This window comes from Hypanus sabinus, chromosome 15, assembly GCF_030144855.1.
Source record: "Hypanus sabinus isolate sHypSab1 chromosome 15, sHypSab1.hap1, whole genome shotgun sequence".
Taxonomy (NCBI): domain Eukaryota; kingdom Metazoa; phylum Chordata; class Chondrichthyes; order Myliobatiformes; family Dasyatidae; genus Hypanus; species Hypanus sabinus.
In genome coordinates this window covers 7,777,531-7,805,474 of record NC_082720.1, presented here as the reverse complement: position 1 = coordinate 7,805,474, position 27,944 = coordinate 7,777,531, and the positions used below count along the sequence as shown (strand labels likewise).

The 27,944-nt window shown below is 44.7% G+C and overlaps 1 protein-coding gene and 1 long non-coding RNA gene across 3 annotated transcripts in view; one reads left to right on the top strand and one right to left on the bottom strand.

The window, feature by feature from the left end:
* LOC132405289 (serine/threonine-protein phosphatase 2A 55 kDa regulatory subunit B beta isoform) overlaps positions 1 to 27,944 on the bottom strand; it is a 778,563-nt gene that overhangs the window by 393,878 nt on the left and 356,741 nt on the right. The window lies entirely within an intron of this gene.
* Positions 490 to 27,944, top strand: LOC132405291 (uncharacterized). 2 transcript variants are annotated; one of them, XR_009515798.1, is made up of 3 exons: positions 490 to 1,020; positions 17,168 to 17,288; positions 27,138 to 27,944. It is a non-coding gene; the product is annotated as an uncharacterized LOC132405291 (long non-coding RNA). The 2 variants fall into 2 exon arrangements; XR_009515797.1 differs by lacking the exon at positions 490 to 1,020 and adding an exon at positions 15,561 to 15,718.

Genomic DNA, 27,944 nt, shown 5'->3' with positions numbered 1-27,944 from the left:
CAGGCTGTGTCTTTGAAAAGGGCAAAAGGGCTAAATGTTTCAAGCTAATGATCTTTCATCAGCTCTGAAACCAGTTTGTACAATAAGGTAGGAAGGGAGAGCATATGGGAAGGTCAGTGACAGTTTTGAAGACAGGAGAGTGGTAATGTTAAATGAATCAGTGGTATGTATGAACAAGAAACAAAGAATCACAAGATCTATCTGGAGAGGTGTAAATTAAGCATAATTATCATAAATTAACAGTCATGAATGGTAGATGCTGAACAATAATGCTAGTAATGCAAGGTATCTAAAATTGTTGAGTTCAAACAGGTGTACTGGGCCAAACTGGAAACTGGAGTCACACAAAATGCTGGTGGAACACAGCAGGCCAGGCAGCATCTATAGGGAGAAGCGCTGTGTGTATTGTTGTTTGAATTTCCAGCATCTGCAGATTTCCTTGTGCTTGCTCTGGAAACTGGAGTGCTGTTGCTCTAAAGGACACAGGGCTCCATTGGCACAATGTATGTGTTTGCCTACATGAGCTCAGAGTAGGCATGGTTAAGTAATTAAATGACAGTTGACTGGAATTTCAGGTCTATGTTTACACTTCTGAAAGCCTGCAAAGGTTTTCAGCATAACTTTATCCAGATAAACAGTTCACTTCACAGTCCATTCCACTGGTAATTTCAGATCAGTACCTTGCATTTTGTCTAAGTGAATCCTCCTCTTTTGCATTGTATTGCCACTCCCTTTCGCCTTGTACTGTCAATTTTTGCCATGAAGTTGTTCATGCTTTCCATCCAGAAACAGATCTTTTCTCATGTTCTCTCCATTCCTTCCTGCTACTCTCTTTGCATCATAGAATGTGGTCCAACACTTCCTATTTCTGTTCCTCAGGCGGCCCAATCGAATCAGGAGTGATAGAGGAAGCAACTCACAGGTCTGCGAGTGAGATTTACAAAGAAGTGCTCACGAGCTTTGTGTTTTTCCAGCAGCCTGATCAAATTGGGAACGAGAAAGGAGGCAACTTGCAGATCTGTGAGTGAGAGTTAAAAACTAGCCTTGTCAGGCTTTCGGTGTTTCTCCAGCAGCCCAATCAAATGGTGATTCATTAGCGAGGGCAATTAAAAATAACGCAGGGACAAGTGGAGTCGCCATTGTTAGAATGGACCAGCATTAGAGGATAGAGGCTTTGACTCATCAGGATTCAGCAAGGTAAATATCTGTTAAGTTTCTTGCTCTTCATTCTTTATCTGTTAGTACATAGTTAGAAGCTAGACAAAGTTGATTGAAAGGGGACACTAGCCACCATGATGCCAGAGCACCAATGGCTGTAGTCTCTGGGAGCAATTTGGAAGGTGCAGGATATATACATCCCAAATAAGAAATAAACAAGGGAAGTGAATGCCAACAAACAAGCAAAAGAAAGATCACATAAAACAGCAAAAAAAAATAGTGGTAAATTAAAGGACTGGGAAGCTTTTAAAAACCAATGGAAGGCAATTAAAAAAAAAACATGGGGGTAGGAGAAGATGAAACATGAAGGGAAGCTAGCCAATATAAGAGGATACCAAAAGTTTTTCAAGATATATAAAGAGTAAAATAAAGTTGAGAGTAGACATCGAACCACTGGATAGGTAGTAATGGGGATCAAGGGAATGGCGGACGAACTGAATAAGTATCTTGAATCAGTCTTCACTATGGAAGACACTAGCAGTATGCTGCAAGTTCGAGATTGTCAGGGAGTGCAGTTGCTATTACTAAGGAGAAGGTGCTTGAGGTGGTGAAAAGTCTGAAGGTAGATAAGTCACCTGGATCAGATGGACTACATCCAAGTTTCTGAAAGTGATAGCTGAAGAGATTGTGAAGGCATTAGTAATGAACTGTCAAGAATCAAAAGATACTGGCATGGTTCTAAAGGACTGGTCACTCCATTTTCAAGAAGGAAGGGAGATAGAAAAAGGAAATTATAGTTTGCCTGACCTCAGTAGTTGGGAAGATGATGGAGATGATCATTAAGGATGGGGTTTCAGGATACTTGGAAGCTCAAGATAAAATAGGCCAGGGTCAGCATGGCTTCCTTAAGGGAAAATCTTGCTTGACAAATCTGTTGGAATTCTTTGAGGAAATAACAAGCAGGATAGACAAAGGATAATCAGTTGATGTTGTGTACTTGAATTTTCAGGCGGCCTTTAACAAGGTGCCGCAAATGAGGCTGCTAAGCAAAATGAGAGCCCTTAGTAACACAGGAAAGATACTAGCATGGATGAGCATTGGCTGATTGGCAGGAGGCAGAGAGTGGGAACAAAAGGAGACTTTTCTGATTGAGTGCCAGTGAGTAGTGGTGTACCATAGGGATTGGTGGTGGGACTGCTTCTTTTTACGATATATGTCAATGATTTTGATGATAGAATTTGTGGCCAAGTTTGCAGATGATACGAAGACACGTGGAGGGTCAGGTAGTGTTGAAAGAGGGAGGCTTCAATAGGACTTAAAGTAGGAGAATGGGCAAATAAGTGGCAGATGGAATACATGTTGGGAAATATATGGCCATGCACTTTGATAGAAAGAATAAAAGCATAGATTATTTTCTAAACATAGAAACCTACAGCACAATACAGGCCCTTTGGCCCATAATGCTGTGACGAACATGTACTTACTTATAAATTACCTAAGGTACCTAAGGTTACCCATAGCACTCTAACAGGGAGAGAATTCTAAAATCCAACATGGAAAAGGACTTAGGAGTCCTCGTGCTAAATGTTAACTTGCAAGTTCAGTCAGTGGCAAGGAAGGCAAATGTAATGTTAGCATTCCTTTCGAGAGGACTAGAATATAAAAACAAGGATGTAATGCCATCGTGTGACATCACAGGGCAACAGGTAAGTGATTTGTGGGTGTTTCTTCCCAGTTTCTCCTGCTTGGCCAAGAGCCAAAAATCAGGGGATTTTTTTGGTACAACTAGGGAATGAACATAGAAAGCAAATCCTAATTAGTTAACTAGAACAAGCATGTAAAGGCAGGTGATGTGTTGTGGTTACAACATATGTAAATAGGAGTATCCCACTGTGGTTGATAATGATACACCTATTGAAGGTGTCGGCTGCTTGAAGAACTTTGCTGAGCTGGAGTCTGAGCTTCAGGCAGTGGCACATAATAGAGGGGGTGTTGTGTGGTGAGGGAATTACCTAGAAATTGTAACTTTGAATTTGATCAGTTGTTAGGTACAGGAGGCTTTCACTGCAAAAGAGGCAAGGGGGGAGCCCTGGTGGAGCTTAAGCCCTTATGCTTGTCCAATAGGAATTAAGTTCTTAGAGCCAAAAAAATTATATATCATGAAAACAGGCCTTCAGCTCAATGCCTTCCTGAGAGAGACCCATTTGCCTGTGTTTGGCCTGCATTTCTCCAAACCTTTCCAATTCATGCACCTGCCTATATGTTAGAATTAGAATCAGGTTTAATATCACTGGCATATGTCATGAAATATCTTGTTTTGCAGTGGCAGTACATAGCAATACACAATAAAGGCTACAAATTACAAGAAGAAATATTTATACTCTATATATAATTTAATTAAGTTGTGGAAAAACAGAGCAATTGTCCATTCAGAATATCTGATGGCGGAGAGGAAGAAATTGTTCTGAAAAATTTGTGCACGTGTTCAGACCTCTGTATCTCCTCCTTGACGGTAGCAATGAGAAGAGGGCATATCCTGGGTTATGGGGTCCTTAATGATGGATGCTGCCTTTTTGAGGCATCACATTTTGAAGATACAGTATCTTGATGCTGCAGAGTCTAGTGTCCGCGATGGAGCTGGCTGAGTTTATAATTCTCTGCAGCTTTTTCCAATCCTGGGCAGTGACCCCTCCATATCAGATGGTGATGCAACCACCCGGACTTCTTGTATAGTTCTGGATTTCCAGGCTTGAATGCCACAGATATAACCCTTAGCAGACTACGAATCTCTTGGTTCATCCATGGCTTTTAGTTTGGGTATGTCCAGTACATTCTTGAAGGCAAACACTGATCCACACAGGTCTTGTTGAAATTTCTTAAACATTGCAATTGTACCTGGCTCTATCACCCCCTGCGGCAGCTCCTACCATATACCCCTGTAACCCTCAGGTTTGGCCAGAACGTGTTTATCTAGGGGGAAGACAGCCCCTGGCCCAGTCAAACTGAGAAATCTTATTTGTGTGGATGCTGCCTGATGTGTTGCCTGATTACAAATCCGAACTGCAAAACATCAGACAGTACACCAGATAAACTTTATATATCTTAATCTGACTATAGGGTTAGTAAAGAAAATAAAAAGAAAAAGGGCCCATTGTAATGAAACGGTCTAATGTGCACGTTGGAGCTCACGGATTTGTCCATTTGTCCCCATCAATCTCCTCCGAGCGTCGCTGACCGTTGGACCCTGCTCTGAGTCCACTTCGTCCAGCTACCAACTCTTGCTAGCAGCACTTACCATGTGACCCAGAGCTTATGTTGCCGGTAACTAACAGGAACTAAAGAAATGCAGCTACAATCTGCACAGTCATCAGGGCAGTGAAACAACAATACGCGAACAAGATCCACACTCAACTGCCCACCAACAACACAGCAGCTTGTGGGAAAGTCTGCACACCATCGCAGACTTTAAAGCTAAATGCAGTGGGGTTTCTGCCTCTCTCCCAGATGAGCTAAATCTTTTTTTTAAAACACTCAGTTCGATGTTGCCAATACTGAGCCCCCGAAGAGACCTACAGCTGATGTGACCGGCAGCTTGGTCATCGCTGAGGCCGAAGTATGCAGGTGTTTCCAACGAGTGGACACTCGCAAGGCTATGGGACCAGACAGGATCCCAGGACGGGTACACAGGATGTGTGCAGCACAGCTGGCAGGTTTACCGACATTTTTAATCTCTCCCTCTCCCAGTGTAGAGTGCCCTCCTGCTTCAAAACATGCTTCAATGTTCCGGTATCTAAAAAGACCAAGGTAACGCGTCTGAACGATTGGCATCCTGTCGTACTCACCTCAATAATAAGCAAATGCTTTGAGAGGCTGGTCAAGGACTACATCTGTAGCATGATGCCACCCAAGCTGGACCCCCCCATGATTCACCTACTGACACAACTAATTGACAAAGAATGCATAGCCACAGCTCTACACACTGTCCTACACAACTGGAGATGGAGCAAAAACAAAGGAGCTGATTGTGGACTACAGGAGGAATGAAGACAGGCTAACCCCTATGGATCTGGAGTTGAGAGGGTGAACAGCTTTAAGTTCCTCAGCATACACATCACCAAGAATCTCACATGGTCTGTACATACTGGCTGTGTGGTGAAAAAGGCACTACAGCACCTCTTTCATCTCCTCTTTCACCTCAGACAGTTGAAGTAGTTTGGCAAATCCTAAGGAATTTCTACAGGAGTACAATTGAGAGCATCCTGACTGGCTGCATCACTGCCTGGTATTGGTACTGTACTTCGCTCTATTGCAGGACTCTGCAGAGAATGGTGCAGACAGCCCGGCTCCTCTGTAGATGTGAACTCCCCACTATTCAGGATATTTACAAAGGCAGTTGTGTAAAAAAGGACCAATGGATCATTGGGGACCCAAGTCACCCCAACCACAAACTGTTCCAGCTGCTACTATCCAGGAAATGGTACCACAGCATATAAGACAGAACCAACAGGCTCCAGAACAGCTTCTTCCACCAGGCCATCAGACTGCTTAATTCATACTGATGCAACTGTATTTCTATGTTATATTGTCTGTCCTGTTGTACATAATATTTGTTATAAGTTACTATAAATTGCACATTTAGATGGAGATGTAACGTAAAGATTTTTACTCATGTGTATGAAGCATGTTAGTAATAAAATCAATTCAATTCAATTAGGAGAATTCATTTTAGACTTCTCTCCCTCTTTGAAGTTAGGATGTAAAGTATTTGTGTAGACTGTCCATAGTACCATGGCACAGGGGACAATCCTCAGACACTGTACTCTGAGTTTGGGATTCTGTCTTTGTTTTGGAGAGTTGCTTGCTTGGTATCAGCGCAAAGGCTTCTGTGCTTGAGAACTACTTGGAGTAGGAGAAAGTCAAGGTCCACATAAGCATTAATGTCATACCAGGAAGGAGGTTCTGATGAGGGTTTATGAGTAGCTCAGGATAATGTTGAGAAATAGAACCATGATGGTGATAATCTCAGGATTATTACACGAGCCACGAGCAGACGGACAGGAGGTAAATAAGATCACAGATGTAAATAATCCCACAGATTGGTGGGGGAGCAATGGGTGAAGTCTGGAACGAGTACTGTGACTTCATCCAAATCCTGCCAGGTCCATTGTTCTGGGGAATCATTTAAATAGGTTTATGGACAGATCTTTAAACTACTTAGAGAAAGAGTATTCAATTACAGGAAATTTAATCAAAAAGAAATGAGAGCAGTGGCCTAAGGTGGTAAGAAGTGAATAAAAATCAAAATATCAAATGAAGGGGCTGAATATACAAGCAAAATTGTGGAGCAGAAATTGAAACTTGGAGTAGCCTACAGTCATAAAGAGTCAAAACACAAGGCTCTTTATCTGAATGCACCCAGTATCTTAACAGAAATAAATGAGTGATTTAAAAACTATTAGATTCTGTATATGGAGTTTAGAAGAATGACGAGAAATCTTATTGAAACATTTACCATCTTTAGGGAGTTTGACAGGGTAGATGATAGATATTTCCAACAATGAGACTCTCAAATATGGGGAGAAAGTTACATGTCGGGGGGATAGTAATTTAAAACTGAGGTGCAGGAAATCTCTTCTAGAGGATGACAAGTCTCTGGAAATTCAAGAGACTAGTCAAGAGATTGTGGAGTATGGTCATTGAATGTATTGGAAGACAAGGTAGATACATTTTTGAAAGATCACATAGTTAAGGACATATGAAATGGTAGAGAGGAGGAGTTGAGGTCTGGGGCAAATCGGCCATGAACACTTTGAATAGCAGGGCAGGCTTTAATGGAACATGTGTCTTACTCCTGATCCTATTTCCTTCCATGTATTCTTGCATGCTAATTTGCTAACCAGATAAAATTCCTCCCATAAACAACCAAGATGTTCTCAATCACAAACAGTTTGTTAAATAATTTAAGGAGAAGGGAACTTGCAACTTCTAACTGTTGGCCTATATGTGGCTCTTACACCATACAGACTATTACCATCTTTAGTCTATTAGTTTTTAAACACTTCTACATCAAAAACACAGGTTCCATTTCTTAAGACCACTCTGAGAATTGACCATAACAGGATTTCCCAGGTCTTTTCCAGTTGAGTTTCAGTAGTGTAATTACTATTAATTGTGCTAATAATATAACCAATTATGAGACATTTTAGCTGCTTTCAGCACTTTAACTGTTAGAGAAAACCATTTGGGATTCATTTTCAAATGTGATAATTCCATCTGAATGAAGACTACAAATACAAGGAGTAGGAATTTCTGCACTGTGAAAATGAGAAAAATTCAAGGTTGGATTTTAAAATCTGGGAGCATGAATTATGAACATTGGTAAAGGAATCAAAGAGCAGATCACTATCTAAATGGAGAGAGACTGCAAAAGAATGAAGGTCAGAGAGACTCAGGTGTTCTGGTGCATGAATCACAAAATATTAGCAGGCCAGTATAATCACAAACAAGAGAAAATCTGCAGATGCTGGAAATCCAAGCAAGACACACAAAACACTGGAGGAACTCAACAGGTCTAGGCAGCATCTAAGAGTGCAGTTAATGTTTCAGATCGAAACCCTTTGGCAGGACCCTTTTGGCCTGAATCATCGACTGTTTACTCTTTTCCATAGATGCTGCCTGGCCTGCTGAGTTCCTCCAGCATTTTGTTTGTGTTGCCCAGCCAGTATAATACTTTGTTAAGGTGACAAACAGCATATTGACCTTATTGCAAAGGGATTGGAGTTTAAGAAAAGAGATATTGTTAAAGTTGTCCAGGGCATGGGTAATGTCACACCTGGAATACTGTGCATAGTTTGGGTCCCCTTATCTAAAAATAAATATGGTAGCACAAGACGCAGTCAAAGGAGATTTGCCAGGCTAATTCTTGGAATTAGAGGTTTGTCCCATCAGTTTGGGTCTGTGCTTCTTGGAGTTTAAAAGAATAATGGGGGACCTTATTCAAACATGCAAGTTACCAAAGAGGCTTGATAGAAATAGCTCAACATCTGACCGACTCGTGGGAGAGTCAGGGGCAAGGGGAGAGACTTATTAAATGAGGGGCTATGATTCTATATTGATGAGCATAGAGATTTTTCTCAGAGGCTAGTGAACACCTGAAAGTGTTACCCTCCCAAGGGTGGTGGAGGCTAGATCACTGATATTGTGGCGACCATCGGTCAGATTACCAGGCCACGCGTCCAACAGCAGACCAGACCAGACCCGGCAGGGGGGCGCACACAACACAGAGGCAGGAGTGAGGAGGCCAGTGAACAGTGGTGTTTCTACCACCAGCGGTGGGGCACAAAAGCCCGCTGTTGTCACCCGCCCTGACCGGGCCAGGGCCAGGGTCAGCTGCCGCTAATGACTATGGTGGCTGGCCACCAGGACAGCCTCTTGTACGTCTGGGACAAACAGTCGGGACGCCGCTTCTTGGTCGACACCGGAACGGAAATCAGCATCTTGCCCCCGACGAGGTACGACACTCGCAACAGGAAGCCAGGACTAACCCCGAGGGCCACAAACGGCAGCACGATACGGACCTACGGCATCCGCACAGTGCAGCTGCAGTTCGGCACCAGCCAGTTCACGTGGGACTTCACACTGGCTGCGGTGGCCCAACCACTCCTGGGGGCGGACTTATCGCGAGCTCACAGCCTGCTGGTCGACTTGCAGGGGAGAAGACTGGTACATGCCGAGACTTTCCAGACGTTCTCCCTGGGTGAAGCCAAGTTGCCGGCCCCACACCTGGACTCCATCACGATGTTGGACAACGAATTCACCAAAATCCTGGCGGACTTTCCATCAATTCTGGCACCGCAGTTCACGGCAGCCATGCCCAGACATGGGGTACAGCACCACATTCCGACCCAGGGACCACCCCCCCATGCTCGCGCACGAAGGCTCCCCCCAGAAAAGCTCCACTTGGCGAAGGAGGAGTTCAAGCGGATGGAGGAATTGGGGATCATACAGCAGTCCAACAGCCCATGGGCCTCCCCCCTGCACATGGTGCCCAAAGCAACAGGGGGCTGGAGACCATGTGGCAACTACAGCAGGCTGAATGAGGCTACATCACCGGACCGCTACCCTGTGCCGCACATTCAGGACTTTGCAAGCAAACCTCCATGGCGCATGGATCTTCTCCAAGGTAGACCTCATCCGGGGATACCATCGTATACCGATGCATCTGGATGACGTCCCCAAAACGGCACTCATCACCCCTTTCGGCCTTTATGAGTTCCTCCGCATGCCGTTCAGCCTAAAGAATGCCGCACAGACATTTCAGCGGTTAATGGACGCGGTGGGACGCGACCTGGACTTCGCTTTCATCTATTTGGATGACATCCTCATAGCCAGCAGCAGACATCAGGAGCATCTGTCCCACCTCCGTCAACTCTACGCCCGACTGAGTGAATACGGCCTCACGATCAACCCGGCCAAGTGCCAGTTCGGTCTCAATACCATTGACTTCCTGGGCCACAGGATTACCAAAGACAGGGCAACACCTCTGCCCGCCAAGGTAGACGCGATCCGCCACTTTGCTCGGCCCAACACGGTCAAAAGCCTGCAGGAGTTCGTTGGTATGGTGAACTTCTACCACCGTTTCCTCCCCTCAGCAGCCCGTATCATGAGCCCTTTGTACACCCTGATGTCCGGTAAAGGCATGGACATTACTTGGGACGAGGAGGCTGCGGCTGCTTTCGTTAAAGCCAAGGAAGCCTTGGCAGATGCCGCGATGCTGGTGCACCCCAGAACGGACGTTCCAACCGCCATCACGGTGGATGCATCCGACACAACAGTCGGTGGGGTCCTGGAGCAGCTCATCGAGGGGCGCTGGCAACCCCAGGCAAGCACCTACGACCACCCGAACTCAAGTACAGAGCTTTCGACCGGGAGCTGTTGGCACTGTATCTGGCAATCCGGCATTTCAGGTACTTCTTAGAAGGCAGGTTCGCCGCATTCACGGACCACAAACCGTTGACCTTCGCGTTCACGAAGGTGTCCGATCCCTGGTCAGCTCACCAGCAGCGACATCTGTCCTACATCTCCGAGTACACGACGGGCATCCAGCGTGTCTCGGGAAAGGACAAAGTCGTGGCGGACGCACTCTCCAGACCAGTTGTCCAGGCCCTGTCCCTGGGGGTGGACTATGCAGCACTGGCAGAGGCGCAGCAGGCAGACAACGAGATGCCCAGCTACAGGACCACAGTCTCTGGTTTGCAGATGCAGGACTTTCTCATAGGCCCAGGTGAGAGGACCCTCTTGTGCGACGTGGCTACTGGCCAACCTCGCCCCATCGTCCCGGCAGCCTGGAGGCGGCGAGTTTTCGACTCCATACATGGTTTGGCACACCCATCTATCAGGACAACCGTCCGGCTGGTCTCCAGCAAGTTCACGTGGCACGGACTTTGCAAGCAGGTCAGTGAATGGGCCAGAACGTGCGCGCAGTGCCAAACAGCCAAGTGCAGCGGCACACTGAAGCCCCGCCGCCACAGTTTGAACCCACCCACCGGAGGTTCGACCACATTCATGTGGATATTGTGGGCCCCCTACCAGTGTTCTGAGGAGCGCGGTACCTCCTAACTATGGTAGACCGGTTCACGAGGTGGCCAGAGGCGGTCCCGCTCACCGACACATCTGCCAATTCCTGCACCCGAGCACTGATCGCAACCTGGGTGGCACGCTTCGGGGTACTGGCCCACATTACCTCCGACAGAGGCGCCCAGTTCACCTCCGGCCTGTGGTCGGCTGTGGCCAGCCTGTTGGGAACGCAGCTACACCACACTACTGCCTACCACCCACAGTCGAATGGACTAGTGGAACACTTCCACCATCACTTGAAGTCGGCTCTCATGGCCCACCTGAGAGGACCTAGCTGGGTGGACGAGCTTCCCTGGGTCCTGCTTGGAATTCGTACAGTGCCCAAAGAGGATCTGCACACCCCTTGCTGTCCCGGGAGAGTTCATACCAGCCCCAAGGGGGCAAGAGGAAGAACCCGCAGCAGTCCTGGACAGGCTACGCGAAAGGCTCGGCAACCTGGCCCCCATACCAACTTCACAGCACAGACGGACCCTGACCCATGTACCCAAAGACCTGCAAAACTGTAAGTTTGTGTTTGTACGAAGGGGCGGACACCAGGCTCCGCTACAGCGGCCGTACAAGGGGCCGTTCAAGGTGATCAACAACAATGGGTCCACATATGTTCTGGACATTAGAGGGAAAGAGGAGGTTTTCACGGTAGACTGACTCAAACCAGCCCATGTGGACTTGGCACAGTCGGTCGAGGTTCAGGCACCGCGGCGCAGAGGCAGACCTCCCAAACAGAAGCTGATCCAGACTGTGGACATTGGGGGGTGTATTGCTGGTTCTGGGGGGGGGGGGGGGTTAAGTGGCAACCCAGGTGAACAGGTGCACAGGTGAACCGGCTCACAAATAGTCAGCACGCGGGGGGAGACTTTAGTAATGCACCTCTGATGTCATTTCTGCCCAGAGAGGGCGGGCATTAGGGATTTAAATGCCAGCGCCGCGAAGCTCGAAACGACTTACCGACTGCGTGTCGTTATTTCAGCGCTGTGTGTAGCACATTGCTACAATATTATTTAAAGTGAAGATAGATAAATATTTGAACAGTTGAGGAGTTGAGGGTTATGGAGAACTGGTAGAGAAAATCAACCATGATTGCATTAAATGGTGGGGTAGGTATGAAGGGTCTGGAGTCCTATTCCAGTTCCTACCTCTTTGTGTTTCAAGTCAAAGCCAAGTTTATTGTAATTTGCACAAGCACAGGTATGCTTGTGTGCAATGAAGAGCTCACTTTCAGCACATCATAGGCACATAGCATCATATAAACAGCATTCACAAGAAAACAAATTATACACAACATAACAAACAATTAAACCAAAAATAAAACAATGTCTATTTCAGTGCAAGCTGATCACAATGTTGCTAAACTGTGGTAATTGAGATTTTTCTGTTCATTTTAAGAACCCAATTGTTGTATTGAACTAGCTCTTCTTGAACTTGGTGGTTTAGGCTTCTCCACCTCCTGCATGATGGTAGCTGCAAATAGATGGCATGACTCGAACGTGTGGGATGTTTTTTTTAAAATAGATATTGCCTTCTTGAAACATTGTCTCCTATAGATACTACCAATGGTGGGGAGGGATGTGCCCTTGGTGGCAGAGTCCACTATACTCCACAGATATACCAGACCATGATGCAATTAAAGTACTTTCAACAGTACATCTGTAGAAGTTTGTTAGAATTCAACAATTAAACACTTTATGTTTCTTGATGTTAAGTGAGAGTAAGATGCTGGTTTTGCATCACCACAAAACCAGGTGACCTAGCTCAAAGCTGACTCATTTCCACCTGTGATTTGTCCAAAAACAACAGCGCTTACCCACACAGTCACATGTGTAAAAGGGAGTAGAGCAGGGAGCCAAGCATACAGCCTAGAGGTGCACCCATGTTGATGATCAGCAAGGAGCAGATGTTGTCACAAAATCTCATGGACTGAGTTTTGCTGATGAGGAAGCCCAGTATCCAGTTACAAACTGAGATACAGATACCCATGTCATGAAACTTATTGATGACTTCAGATAGAATGGTTCTGTCAAATGCTGAGAACACCCCAGTATCAGCAAAGTGACATATGTTCCTGCATACAGAATGAACTTGACTCAACATACATATGATCTTTGCCACACCCTCTTCCCCAGGAACCCCACCACAATACACATCCTCTCTCAGGCTCCATGCTAATTACACTCTTCCTCCCTCCTTCAATATCCCTCTCCTTTTCTCCCCCTAACCCATCTAACACTCTTAAGCTCTCTCACAACAAACCTTTACCTCCACCTGTAAACGTTAGCTGACCTGACTCTCCTAGAGCAAGAATCCTCTTTACCCTTCAGTTATCCCAATTCATCTCCAGTCCTTGCAGCCATGTCATCTTGGACTGTTTAGAAGTGAATGCAGCAAAATACAGGAAAATCCTGATGCAGTTTGCAAGAGAACTGCGACTTGGGAGAAAATCTGTTTTCCAGCAAAACAATGACACCAAGAACAAAGCCAAAGCTACACAGCAAACGCTTAAAAACAAAGTTAATGTCCTGGAGTGGCCAAGACAGAGTCGAGACCGCAATCCAATTGAGAATTTGTGGCAGGACTTGAAAAGGGCTGCTCATTCATGATCCCCATGCAATCTGACAGAGCTTGAGTAGTTTTGTAAGGAAGTGTAACATAGTGTAAGGTTTCACTGATATTGGAAGATAAAGAATGGTAGGGTGAAGGCACCATGGGTGACAAGTGAGGTGGAAAATCTAGTCAGGTGGAAGAAGGCAGCATACATGAGGTTTAGGAAGCAAGGATCAGACGGGTCTATTGAGGAATATAAGGTAGCAAGAAAGGAGCTTAAGAAGGGGCTGAGAAGAGCAAGAAGGGGACATGAGAAGGCCCTGGGGAACAGGATAAAGGAAAACCCCAAGGCATTACTCAATTACGTGAATAACAAAAGGATGACAGGAGTAAAGGTAGGACCGATTAGAGATAAAAGTGGGATGATGTGTCTGGAGGCTGTGGAAGTGAGCGAGGTCCTCAATGAATACTTCTCTTCGGTATTCACCAATGAGAGGGAACTTGATGACGGTGAGGACAATATGAGTGAGGTTGATGTTATGGAGTATGTTGATATTAAGGGAGAGGAGGTGTTGGAGTTGTTAAAATACATTAGGACGGATAAGTCCCTGGGTCCTGATGGAATACTCCCCAGGCTGCTCTATGAGGTGAGGGAAGAGATTGCTGAGCCTCTGGCTACAATCCTTATGTCCTTATTGTCCACAGGAATGGTACCGGAGGATTGGAGGGAGGCAAGTGTTGTCCCCTTGTTCAAAAAAGGTAGTAGGGATAGTCCGGGTAATTATAGACCAATGAGCCTTAGGTCTGTGGTGGGAAAGCTGTTGGAAAAGATTCTTAGAGATAGGATCTATGGGCATTTAGAGAATCATGGTCTGATCAGAGATAGTCAGCATGGCTTTCTGAAGGGCAGATCGTGTCTAACAAGCCTGATAGAGTTCTTTGAGGAGGTGACCAGGCATATAGATGAGGGTAGTGCGGTGGATGTGATCTACATGGATTTTAGTAAGGCATTTGACAAGGTTCCACATGGTAGGCTTATTCAGAAAGTCAGAAGGCATGGGATCCAGGGAAGTTTGGCCAGCTGGATTCAGAATTGGCTTGCTTGCAGAAGGCAGAGTGTCATGGTGGAGGGAGTACATTCAGATTGGAGAGTTGTGACCAGTGGTGTCCCACAAGGATCTGTTCTACGACCTCTACTTTTTGTGATTTTTATTAACGACCTGGATATGGGGATAGAAGAGTGGGTTGGCAAGTTTGCAGACAACACAAAGGTTGGTGGTGTTGTAGATAGTGTAGAGGATTGTCGAAGATTGCAGAAAGACATTGATAGGCTGTAGAAGTGGGCTGAGAAGTAGCAGATGGAGTTCAACCCGGAGAAGTGTGAGGTGGTACACTTTGGAAGGACAAACTCCAAGGCAGAGTACAAAGTAAATGGCAGGATACTTGGTAATGTGGAGGAGCAGAGGGATCTGGAGGTACATGTCCACAGATCCCTGAAAGTTGCCTCACAGGTAAATAGGGTAGTTAAGAAAGCTTATGGGGTGTTAGCTTTCATAAGTCGAGGGATAGAGTTTAAGAGATGCGATGTAATGATGCAGCTCTATAAAACTCTGGTTAGGTCACATTTGCAGAACTGTGTCCAGTTCTGGTCGCCTCACTATAGGAAGGATGTGGAAGCATTGGAAAGGGTACAGAGGAGATTTACCAGGATGCTACCTGGTTTATAGAGTATGGATTATGATCAGAGATTAAGGGAGCTAGGGCTTTTACTCTTTGGAGAGAAGGAGGATGAGAGGAGACATGTTAGAGGTGTACAAGATATTAAGAGGAATAGACAGAGTGGACAACCAGCACCTCTTCCCCAGGGCACCACTGCTCAATGCAAGAGGACATGGCTTTAAGGTAAGGGGAGGGAAGTTCAAGGGGGATATTAGAGCAAGGTTTTTCACTCAGAGAGTGGTTGGTGCATGGAATGTACTGCCTGAGTCAGTGGTGGAGGCAGATACACTAGTGAAGTTTAAGAGACTACTAGACAGGTATATGGAGGAATTTAAGGTGGGGGGTTATATGGGAGGCAGGGTTTGAGGGTTGGCACAATATTGTGGGCCAAAGGGCCTGTAATGTGCTGTACTATTCTCTGTTCTATGTAACAGTTTCTCTGTAGCAGCAATATTTCGGTTATGACCAGAGATAACGGGGTTTGGAATGCTGTTGTTCTTTCTTGTGTGTCTGGAAGAGAGATTTTCACGGTCTTTTGACGGGGAGAGATGAGGAGAAAAGACGCAAATGGAAATACTTGGTAGACCGCCAGATGGAGTGGATTTGGAGCGGGGTCCTAAGGGCAGTGATGATCAGAGGAGGCCGATGGTGGATGACCGGCTTATCAGTGAGCTCCAACATTGCGCAATAGACTGTTTCATAAGAATGGGCCCTTTTTCTTCTTTTTTCCCATTTTCTTTACTAATCATAAAGTCAAAGTAAGAATACTAAAGCTTAATCATTTAATTGCATATTGTGTACTGTTTGTTATTTCAGGGTTCTGATTTGTACCAGGGGACACATTGCGCAGCATCCACACAAACGAGATTTCTTAAGTTTGGCCGGGCCGGGGGCTTTGACACAAAGAGTCTTTTCTGTTGATCAGTGTCAATAAAGCCAAATTAAATCCACTGTGTTTCAATGTTGTAAAACAATAAAACATGAAAACTTTCATGTGTGTTTGGGTGTGGGGGGAAATTCTGTTTACAGGCATTGTTAAGCTGCTAGCCGAAGCAAGAGTTACAGAAGAATAGACAATAGACAATAGGTGCAGGAGTAGGCCATTTGGCCCTTCCAGCCAGCACTGCCATTCAATGTGATCATGGCTGATCATCCACAATCAGTACCCCGTTCCTGCCTTCTCCCCATATCCCTTGAGTCCGCTATCTTTAAGAGCTCTATCTAACTCTTTCTTGAAAGCATCCAGAGAATTGGCCTCCACTGCCTTCTGAAGCAGAGTATTCCATAGATCCACAACTCTCTGGGTGAAAAAGTTTTTCCTTAACTCTGTTCTAAATGGCTTACCCCTTATTCTTAAACTGTGGCCTCTAGTTCTGGACCCCCCCCAACATCAGGAACATATTTCCTGCCTCTAGCGTGTTCAATCCCTTAATAATCTTATATGTTTCAATCAGATCCCCTCTTATCCTTCTAAATTCCAGTGTATACAAGCCCAGTTGCTCCAATCTTTCAACATATGACAGTCCCGCCACTACCCCACTACCCCACTACCCCACTACTACCCCACTAGTCACTGCCTGCCATTCTGAAAAGGACCCGTTAATCCTTACTCTCTCCTCTCTGCCAACCAATTTTCTATCCATGTGTGGTGAACTACGTATACCTGTCTGGACACACCCCCTGCTGACTGCTCCTGTGGCTCCTCCCGCAGACCCCGGTATAAAGGCGATTGAGGCCTGAGCCCGGCCTCTCAGTCTCCAGGATGTAATATGTTGGTCAACCACTGCTTGTTCCTTCTTCCAGTCAATGAAAGCCGATATCGCGCCTTTACGTCTCAGAGAGAGTTATTGATGGTGCATCACCATGTTAGTACCCTACCCCCAATACCATGTGCTCTAATTTTACCCACTAATTTCCTATGTTGGACCTTATCAAAGGCTTTCTGAAACTCCAGGTACACTACATCCACAGGCTCTCCCTTGACCATTTTCATAGTTATATCCTCAAAAAATTCCAGAAGATTAGTCAAGCATGATTTCTCCTTTGTAAGTCCATGCTGACTTGGACTGATCCTGTTACTGCTATCCAAATGTGCCGTTATTTCTTCTTTTTTAAGGGGAAAGAAAGGGGAAAAATTGCAGTGTCCAGATGTGCAAAGCTGATAAGGGCCTATCCACACAGACTCAAGGCAGTAATTGCTGCCAAAGGTACATCTACTAAATACTGACTAGAAGGGGGTGAGTAATTAATTATGTAATCAATTATTCCGTGTTTAGTAATTGTAATAAATTTAGGCCAAGTTGTAGAAATTTGTTTTTGCTTTGATACAAAAAGAGTCTTTTCTGTTGATCAGTGTCAACAAAGTCAATTTAAACCCACTGTGTTTCAATGTTGTAAAACAATAAAACATGAAAACTTTCTGTGTGTTTGGGTGTGGGGGGAAGTTCTGTTTACAGGCATTGTAACTCTGCAGTACATAGGAATAATGATGAAAAGGCCATTTCTAATAAATAAACACATTCAGAATAAATATGATTCAGGTAAACACAAAAGTTTGAATGTTCCTGTAAGGAAAAGTAGGACTGTTGCTTCTATGAATACTAATACACCCATGCAAACTTACCATTTACCAAGAAGCAATAACTGAACTCACACCAGTACAGGCATAGGTAGATTGAAGCTGTATTGACAAGATATTTTAAACTATAACAAACACAATGACAAAAAGGACCCATCCGATGTATATTAGTTAGCCCATGGAGTGCACATAATCATCGGAGCTCACTGGAGCATAATCAATTGTTTGCCTCACTTTGTTTACTCACAGTACTGAGCAATTCTGCCTGAAAAGATAGTCCAAGAAAAAAACATAAATAAATATCCACGCAATGTGCAAGAACAAAGCATCAAACTGTCTCCAAAGTCATGTGATAACTAGCTAACTAAAAGATAGCTGCACATTGTCTGTGGGACCATTGTTTGCATCAGGATTTTACAACAGCAGTACTTGTCCTTCCAAGTTAGTTCATGTTCTTCTACTATGCTTATTGTTCATCTCCATTCTTTCATCACTGCTGCTTCCTTCAAGTCTCTCCAGAAAAATGGCTACCTCCAAACCCACTAGTCTGTTCCAGGGTGGCTTAGTGGCCAAATGTTAACAAGATAAATCCTATCGGCTAATTCAACAAGCCTAAATTATCAGCAACGGAATTACTCAATTGTACAATATAATTTACAATGTAATTAAATTGCAGTTTGTCAAAATATGCAGAAAATAAAACACCCAACAGCATAACTGTATTAATAAAATAAAACATGGTCTTAAACAAGGGGTATTACGCTGGCATATAATTTCCTTTTTTTTCTGCCTCTATCCCTTCTGAAAGACAGGAGTTATGTTTGCAGTTTTCCAGTCCTCAGAAACCATTCCAGAATCTGGTGATTCTTGAAAGATCACTACCAATGCTTCCCTAATCTCTTCCACTACCTCTTTCAGAACCCTGGGGTAAAATCCATATGGTTCAGGTGACTCATCTACCTTCAGACTTTTCAGCCTCCCAAACACCTCTATAGTAATAGCAACTACACTCATTTCTGCCCCTGAGTCTCTCAAATTTCTAGTATACTGCTGGCATCTTCCACAGTGAAACTGGTGCAAAATACTTATTAGGTTCATCCACCATTTGTTAAACACACGTTACTACCCCTCTGGTATCATTTTATGGTGGTCTGATATCCACTGTTGGCTTTTAGTTGCCTTCTGTTGGTTTTTAAATGTTTCCCATTCCTCTAACTCCCACTATTTTTTGTATATTATAGCCCTCTCTTTTGCTTTTATGCTCCTTTTCCTTCTCTGTTACATCATCCTCCATTTAGAATGCTACTACTTCTCTAAGATGTGCCTTCTGAATTGCTCTCAGAAACTCTTAACAACTGATGTCAGACCATAAGATCAAGAAGCAGAATTGGGCCATTTGGCACATTGAATCTGCTCCACCATTCATCATGGCTGATCTATTTTCCCTCTCATTCCCAATCTCCTGCCTTCTCCCTATATCCCTGGTAGGTCATTCCTCCCTCCCCAACAGTATCCAAAGTGGTATACTTGTTATTGAAAGGAATGGCCACAGGAGCACTCTGCAGTGGCTGCCTATTCCCTTTCTCTCTCCTGACAGTCACCTAGCTACCCACCTCCCGCAACTTAGGGATGACTACCTCCCTGTAGCTGTTACCTATAACCTTCTAATTTTCCCTATATGAACCAAAGGTAATGCTCCTGCAGCTCCAATTCCTTAACATGGATTGTAAGTAGATTGTGGGCAGGACAAGGTAGAGTGGAATGGTGTTTAGATGCCAAGAGAATTCTCTGATACTGATCCAGCATTAGGCAGGCAATTCCCACTGGATAACTCTGCCTAGTAGCTCAAGTGACCTACCAGATACCTATGCTCAAGACTCATAGCTTAAGAACAGCTGCAGAATTGCCCATGGACAATGCTTAATAATATCACGTATCCCCAAGGTCAAAACAAAAGACCAGCAACAAAATATGATGCAAGGCTATCTCTGCATTATTTGAAAGCAGAATTGTTTTCCCTTGGTTCAAAGGACATAGAACATAGACATAGAAATTTACAGCCTATTGCGGGCCCTTTGGCCCACAATGTTGTCTCGACCATGTAACCTACTCTACAGACTGCCTAGAATTTCACTAACATGTAGCCGTCTATTTTTCTAAGCTCCATATACTTATCTAAGAGGCTCTTATAGGTCCCTATTGTATCCACATCCACCACTGTCGCCAGCAGTGCATTCCAAGCACCCAGCAGTCTCTGTATGAAAAACTTATCCCTGACATCCTCTTCGTACCTATTTCTAAGCACCTTAAAACTATACCCCCTTGTATCAGCCATTTCAGCCCTGGGAAAAAGCCTCTGGCGAGACACACAATCAATACCCCTCATCATCTGATAGACTTCTATTAGGTCACCTCTCATCCTCCATCGCTCCAAGGAGAAAAGGCCAAGTATACTCAACTTATTCTCATAAGGTGCACCCTCCAATCCAGGCAACATCCTTGTAAATCTCCTCTGCACTCTTTCTTTAGTATCCATATCCTTCCTGTAATGAGGTGACCAGAACTGAATGCAGTACTCCAAGTGGTGTTTGACCAAGATCTTATGTAGCTGTAACATTATCTCACAGCTCTTGCACTCAACCCCACGGTTGCCAACATACCGTACGCCTTCTTAACAACACCGTCAACTTGCACAACAACATGGACCCCAAGATCTTTCAGATTCTCCACACTGCCAAGAGTCTTACCATTTACATTATATTCTGTCTTCAAATTGGACCTACCAAAATGAACCACTTCACACTTATCTGGGTTGAAGTCCATCTCCCACTTCTCAACCCAGTTCTGCATCCTATTGATGTCCTACTGTAAACTCTGATAACCTTCCAAACTATCCACAACACCCCCAACCTTTGTGTCATCAGAAAACTTACTAACCCACCCTTTTACTTCTTCATCCAGGTTATTTATAAAAATCACAAAGAAGAGGGGACCCATAACAGATCCCTATGGAACACCATTGGTTACCAACCTCTATGTAGACTATGAACCATCTACAACCACCCTTTGTCTTCTGTGGGCAAGCCAATTCTGGATCTACAAAGCAAGGTTTCCTTGGATCCCATGTCTCCTTACTTTCTGAAGGAGCTTTGCATGGGGAACCTTATAAAATGCCTTACTGAAATCCATATACACAACATCCACTACTCTCCCTTCATCAATGTGTACTATTACATCCTCAAATAATTCAATCAGGCTCATAAGGCACGGCCTGACCTTGACAAAGCCATGCTGACAATCCCTAATCAGATTATGTTTCTTCAAATGCTCATAAATCCTGCCTCTCAGGATTTTCTCCAACAACTTGCCCACCACTGAAGTCAGACTCACTGGTCTATAATCTCCTGGGTTATCTCTGCTCCCTTTCTTGAGCAAGAGAACAACATTTGCAACCCTCCAATCCTCTGGTACTTCTCCCATCCTTATTGGTGACATGAAAATCATCACAAGAAGCTCAGCAATCTCCTCCCTTGCTTCCCACAGAAGCCTGGGATATATCTCATCTGGTCCGGGTGACTTATAAAAAGCTCTAGCACATCTCAGTTCTGATAAAAATTCTTCAACCTGAAATGCTAAACTCTGTTTCCCAAGCTATACCCCTTGAACTTCCCAACCCTTACCTTAAAGCCATGTCCTCTTGTATTGAGCAGTGGTGCCCTGGGGAAGAGGCACTGGCTGTCCACTCTATCTATTCCTCTTAATATCCTGTACACCTCTATCATGTCTCCTCTCATCCTCCTTCTCTCCAAAGAGTAAAGCCCTAGCTCCCTTAATCTCTGATCATAATCCATACTTTAAACCAGGCAGCATCCTGGTAAATCTCCTCTGTACCCTTTCCAATGCTTCCACATCCTTCCTATAGTGAGGCAAACAGAACTGGACACAGTACACCAAATGAGGCTTAACCAGAGTTTAATAGAGCTGCATCATTACCTTGTGTCTCTTACGCTCTATCCCTCGACTTATGAAAGCTAACACCCCATAGGCTTTGTTAACTACCTGTGAGGCAACTTTCAGGGATCCGTGGACATGTACCCCCAGATCCCTCTGCTCTTCCACACTGCCAAGTATCCTGCCATTTACTTTGTATTCTGCCTTGGAGTTTGTCCTTCCAAAGTGTACTACCTCACACTTCTCCTGGTTGAACTCCATCTGCCACTTCTCAGTCCACTTCTGCATCCTATCAATGTCACTCTGCAATCTTTGACAATCCTCTACACCATCCACAACACCAACAATCTTTGTGTCATCTGCAAACTTGCCAACCCTCCCTTCTACCCCCACATCCAGGTCATTAATAAACATCATGAAAAGTAGAGGTCCCAGAACTGATCCTTGTGGGACACCACTAGTCACAACCCTCCAATCTGGATGTACTCCCTCCACCATGACCCTCTGCTTTCTGCAGGCACGCCATTTCTGGATCCACCTGGCCAAACTTACCTGGATCTCATGCTTTCTGACTTTCTAAATAAGCCTACTGTGTGGAACCTTGTAAAATGCCTTACTAAAATCCATGTAGATCACATCCACTGCACTACCCTCATCTATATGCCTGGTCACCTCCTCAAAGAACTCTCTCAGGCCTGTTAGACATAATCAGTCCTTCACAAAGCCATGCTGACTATCTCTGATCAGACCATGATTCTCTAAATGCCCATAGATCCTATCTCTAAGATTCTTTTCCAACAGCTTTCCCACCACAGATGTAAGGCTCATTGGTCTATAATTGCCCGGACTATCCCTACTACCTTTTTTGAACAAGGGGACAACATTCGCCTCCCTCCAATCCTCCGGTACCATTCCTGTGGACAACGAGGACATAAAGATTGTAGCCAGAGGCTCAGCAATCTCTTCCCTCGCCTCGTGGAGCAGCCTGGGGAATATTCCATCAGGCCCTGGGGACTTATCCACCCTGACGTATTTTAACAACTCCAACATCTCCTCTCCCTTAATATCAACATGCTCTGGAACATCAACCTCACTCATATGGTCCTCACCGTCATCACGTTCCCTCTCATTGGTGAACACCGAAGAGAAGTATTCATTGAGGACCTCGCTCACTTCCACAGCCTCCAGGCACATTTTCCCACCTTTATCTCTAATTGGTCCTACTTTCACTCCTGTCATCCTTTTGTTCTTCACATCATTGAAGAATGCCTTGGGGTTTTCCTTTACCCTACTCACCAAGGCCTTCTCAAGCCCCCCTCTTGCTCGAGTGAGAGGTGGTAGTTATGACACCACTCAGTCAAATTTTCAATCTCCCTCCTGAATGTTGATTCATCACCTCCTTTGATATGGCCCACAACAGTGGTGTCATCAGCGAACATGTATATAGTGTTGGAGTGGTACCTAGCACATAGTCATAAGTGTAAAGTGAGTAGAGCAGGGGGCTAAGCACACATCCCTGTAGTGCACCTGGTCTGATGGAGACTGTGGAGGAGATATTTTTGCCTAACGGAATTGACTGGGTCTGCAAATGATGAAATCCAGGATCCAATTGCACAAGGGGGTATTGAGGCCCAAGACTTGAAGTTCACTGAATAGTTTTGAGGGGATGATGGTATTAAATGCTGAGCTGTAATTGATAAAGAGCATCCTGATGTATGCATCTTTGCTGTCCGGATGTTCTAGGGTTGTGTGAAGAGTCAATGAGATGGCATCTGCTGTGGACCTGTCACTTCAGTAGGCAAATTGGAGCAGATTCAAGTTGCCACTTAGACAGCAGCTGATGTGTCTCAATACCAGGTTTTCAAAACTCTAGTTAGGCCACACTTGGAGTACTGTGTCCAGTTCTGGTCACCTCAGTATAGGAAGGATGTGGAAGCATTGGAAAGGGTACAGGGGAGATTTACCAGGATGCTGCCTGGTTTAGAGAGTATGGATTATGATCAGAGATTAAGGGAGCTAGGGCTTTACTCTTTGGAGAGAAGATAAGAGGAGACATGATAGAGGTGTACAAGATATTAAGAGGAATAGACAGAGTGGACAGCCAGCACCTCTTCCCCAGGGCATCCCTGCTCAGTACAAGAGGACATGGCTTTAAGGGGAGGGAAGTTCAAGGGGGATATTAGAGGAAGGTTTTTCACTCAGAGAGTGGTTGGTGTGTGGAATGCACTGCCTGAGTCAGTGGTGGAGGCAGATACACTAGTGATGTTTAAGAGGCTACTAGACAGGTATATGGAGGAATTTAAGGTGGTGGGTTATATGGGAGGCAGGGTTTGAGGGTTGGCACAACAAATTGGGCCAAAGGGCCTGTAATGTGCTATACTATTCTATGTTCTATGTTCATCACTGTGGATATAAATGCTACTGGGTGATTGTCATTGAGGCAGGTTACCACGCTCTTCTTGGGCACCAGTATGATTGAAGCCTGCTTGAAGTAGGTGGGTACCACACACTACTGGATTGAGAGATTGAAGATATCTGTGAACACACCAGCCAGGTGATCAGCACAGATCCTTAGTACTTGGCCAGGTCCTCCATCCAGATCTGATGTTTTCCTTGGATTCACACTCTTGAAGGCAGACTGCACATCACCTTCAGGTACTGAAGCCAAAAGATCACTGGGTAACCAGATATGGTTCATCCCTGTTCTGGTTGTCAAACTGAGCATATTAGTAATTCAGCTCAACTAGAAGTGAAGCTCTGCTGTCCCCTATGTCACAGGATTCAACTTTGTAGAAGGTAATTGCATTCAAATCCTGCCACGGTTGTCAAGCATCCCTCGTTGATTCCAGCCTAGTCCAGAATTTCCACTTCACCTGTGAGATGGCTTTCTGGAGATTGTACCTGCCCTCTTGTAGTATTCTTGATCTCCAGACTTGATTGCCTCTGATCTGGCCCTCAGCAGATTCCAGATTTCATGGTTCATCCAGGACTTCTGATTTGGGTAGACCCTTAATGATTTTTTGGGGACACACTCATCTACTACTGTTTCAATGAAATCTATTATACCCCTGGCGTAGTCATTCAGATACTCATCTGAGTTCTTGAACACAGCCCTGTCCGCTGACTCAAGGCAATCCTGTAACTGTTCCTCAGCCTCCCATGACCACTTCTTAGTTGTCTGGAGCAACTCTGGAGCCTTGCTCTTCAGTCTCTATCTGTATGCAGGTAGCAGGAGCACAGCCAAATGAACTAACTTGCCAAAATATGGTCTCAGAAAGGAATGACAGGCATTCCTTATTGTAGTGTAACAGTGGTTTAATGTGTTGGGACTACTGGAGCAACAGGTGACATACTGGTGATAATTGGGCAGGGTTTTTCTCAAACAGGACTAGTTGAAGTCGGGAACAAGAGGTCGACATAACTCCTACATCCAAACACCCACAAGAATTGACTAGAAAGCACATGCCACCATCTTTTTCCTTACCAGGATTCACAGTTTGATCTATTGTGAAAATTATAAAGCCTTCTGGTCGGACCTCTGCATTCAGTGTATCTGCTAATAACAAAGCCTCAATGCAACAAACAATTGAGACCTGCCTCATCTGCCTCTGATGCAACAGCCTTGCCCTGAGAGCATCAATCTTATTCTCCAACAACTGCACATTTACCAACAAGATGCTGGGTAGAGGAGGACTCATCCCTCTACACTTCAGCCTGGCTTGAATTCCACCTCTCCTGCCATATTTCTGGCCATGGCATTGACCCTTAAAGACACCAAGCTCTACTGCTCCACTGGAGCTCCGCATTCAATCATCGATTGTGAGATCTGAAGATCATTGATGTAATTCTGTAGTCTGTGGTTAAGAGGAAACTTACATTCTACAAATTGCAGTGAAAATAATTCCAAACAAGTATATTTAAGAGGAAAACTGGGACAATTTTCTGCAGCCCTGTAGAGTCGCTGATGTACGCTGGCGTAATCTTCATTAGCGACAGTGGCTTCAAATGTCCAAGCCCATCTTCTAGAACTCCTTCCCCTAACCTGTTACCTCACTTTGCTCCTCTCAGTTCCTCTTGATTGAACCTATTAGTTCATTAGGTGGGTTGGTATCAGAATCAGAATCAGGTTTATTATCACTGGCATGTGATGTGAAGTTTGTGCCACTGTAAATTGCCCATAGTGTATAGACGAGTGGTATGTTGGTCACTGTAAATTGCCAATAGTGTGTAGATGAGTGGTTGAATCTGTGCCAGTTGGTGAGAATGTGGGGATATTAGTGTATTTATTCATTCAGAGATACAGACTGGTAACAGGTCATTCAAAGAGCTCACGCTGCCCAATTACACCCACAAGTCCAATTAACCTCTCACCCATATGTCTTTGGAACGTGGAAGGAAACCAAAGCACCCGAAGGAAATCTACAAGGTTATGAGGAGACCATACAAACTCCTTGGAGACAGTTGGGGGAATTGAGCTTGAGTCGTTGGCGCTGTAAACCATTATGCTAACTGCTACAGGACTGCACCAGCCTTAGAATTAACGTCAATGGATGCCTGTGCTCAGCATGGGCTTACTGGATGTAGAGCCAGTTTTCATGCTGTATGGCTTGCCTTGTGACGTGGGACTCAAGTGTTGGGGGTGCTGATCTGAGTCAGGCTCCTAACATTGCTACACTTATCCTGCCAGTGGTTTTGGAGGAGCTTGCAAGATTTTGAAGTACAGACTTTGAAATACACTACCTTCTCTAGGTGATCCATATGTCAGATGCATACAGATGTCAGGGCTTAATGTTGCTCAGTAGACCCTGAACTGTGTGCTGTTCTGATACTCTGAAGGCCATGCTGAATTCCATCATTGGGATCCAATGAGATAGATCTCAAGTTAAGGAAAGTCATCAATATTTTCCATTTATGTGCCTGCGTGCTCTAATCTGCTAATTAAATTTGCCGATGACACTACATTGATTGGCCTTATCTCAAACAATAACAAGGTGGCCTACAGGGAAGAATTCATCTCTCTGACACTGAGTTGTCTTTATGACAGTTATTTAGTTTATAATATTTTCGCTTAGTAATTCATTTGTTAGTATTTTCTAGTTAGAATTGGAAGTGTTTAAAGTATATTCATTGTCTGTAAAATATATCGGCATGCGATGACGTCACATCTGGTTTCGCCGCGTCTTGAGGGAAAATACCGGTTTGAGATCAACGCGAGGGTGGGGGCAGACTCGAGCAGAAGTTGTTTTGCAAGCATTAGAAATCACAGTGAGAGCAACGCTGTAAGTTAATAGATAATCGATGTATTGAACTAAGATGTTAACGCTGATCCTGTTAAAAGTAACGACGGTCGATAATGTTTATGTTTTCATTAGTTAAAGAGTTGCGGATAGTTTGCATTGAAGTGTATTTAAAGTAGTCAATGGCGTAGGTAAACTCTGCCTGTATACTGCGCCTTAATGTAATGTAGTTATAGTCACTTTTACAAGAATTTACAATGGAAATGTGATATTAAGAAAGGAACAAATACTGTATCAATCTTGTATTGTTTTATCAACAGTTTTCACCATGTGTTAATGTGAAGAGTGAACCTTACTGCGACCTGGTTCTCATTGACTGTGGTTTATCTCGGCGTTTAATTCGGCGTTATCAGTTACATCCGGACGAGAGCGCTACAGACACGATGGCGTCAAGAAAACAACCTCTCCCTCAATGTCACAAACACAAAGGAGCTGGATGTGGATTACAGGATGAATGGAGATTGGCTAACCCCTATTGACATCAATGGATCTGGGGTTGAGAGGGTAAACAACTTCAAGTTCCTCGGCATCCACATCACCAAGGACCTCATGTAGTCTGTACACACCAGCTGCATGGTGAAAAAGGCACAACAGCGCTTCTTTCACCTCAGACGGTTGAGGAAGTTTGGTATGGGCCCCCAAATCCTAAGAACTTTCTACAGGGGCACAATTGAGAGCATCTTGACTGGCTGCATCACTGGTATGGGAACTGTACCTCCTTTAATCACAAGACTCTGCAGAGAGTGGTGCGGACAGCCTGGCGCATCTATAGTTGTGAACTTCCCATGATTCAGGACATTTACAAGAATAGGTGTGTAAAAAGGGCCCACAGGATCATTGGGGACCCAAGCCATCCCAACCACAATCTATTCCAGCTGCTACCATCTGGGAAGCTGTACTGCAGCATAAAAGCCAGGACAAATGGGCTCCAGGACAGCTTCTTCCACAAGGCCATCAGACTGATTAACTCATGCTGATTTGAGTGTACTTTGTTACATTGACTGTCCTATTTATTATAAATTACTATGATTGCACATGGCACATTTAGATGGAGACGTAATGTTAAA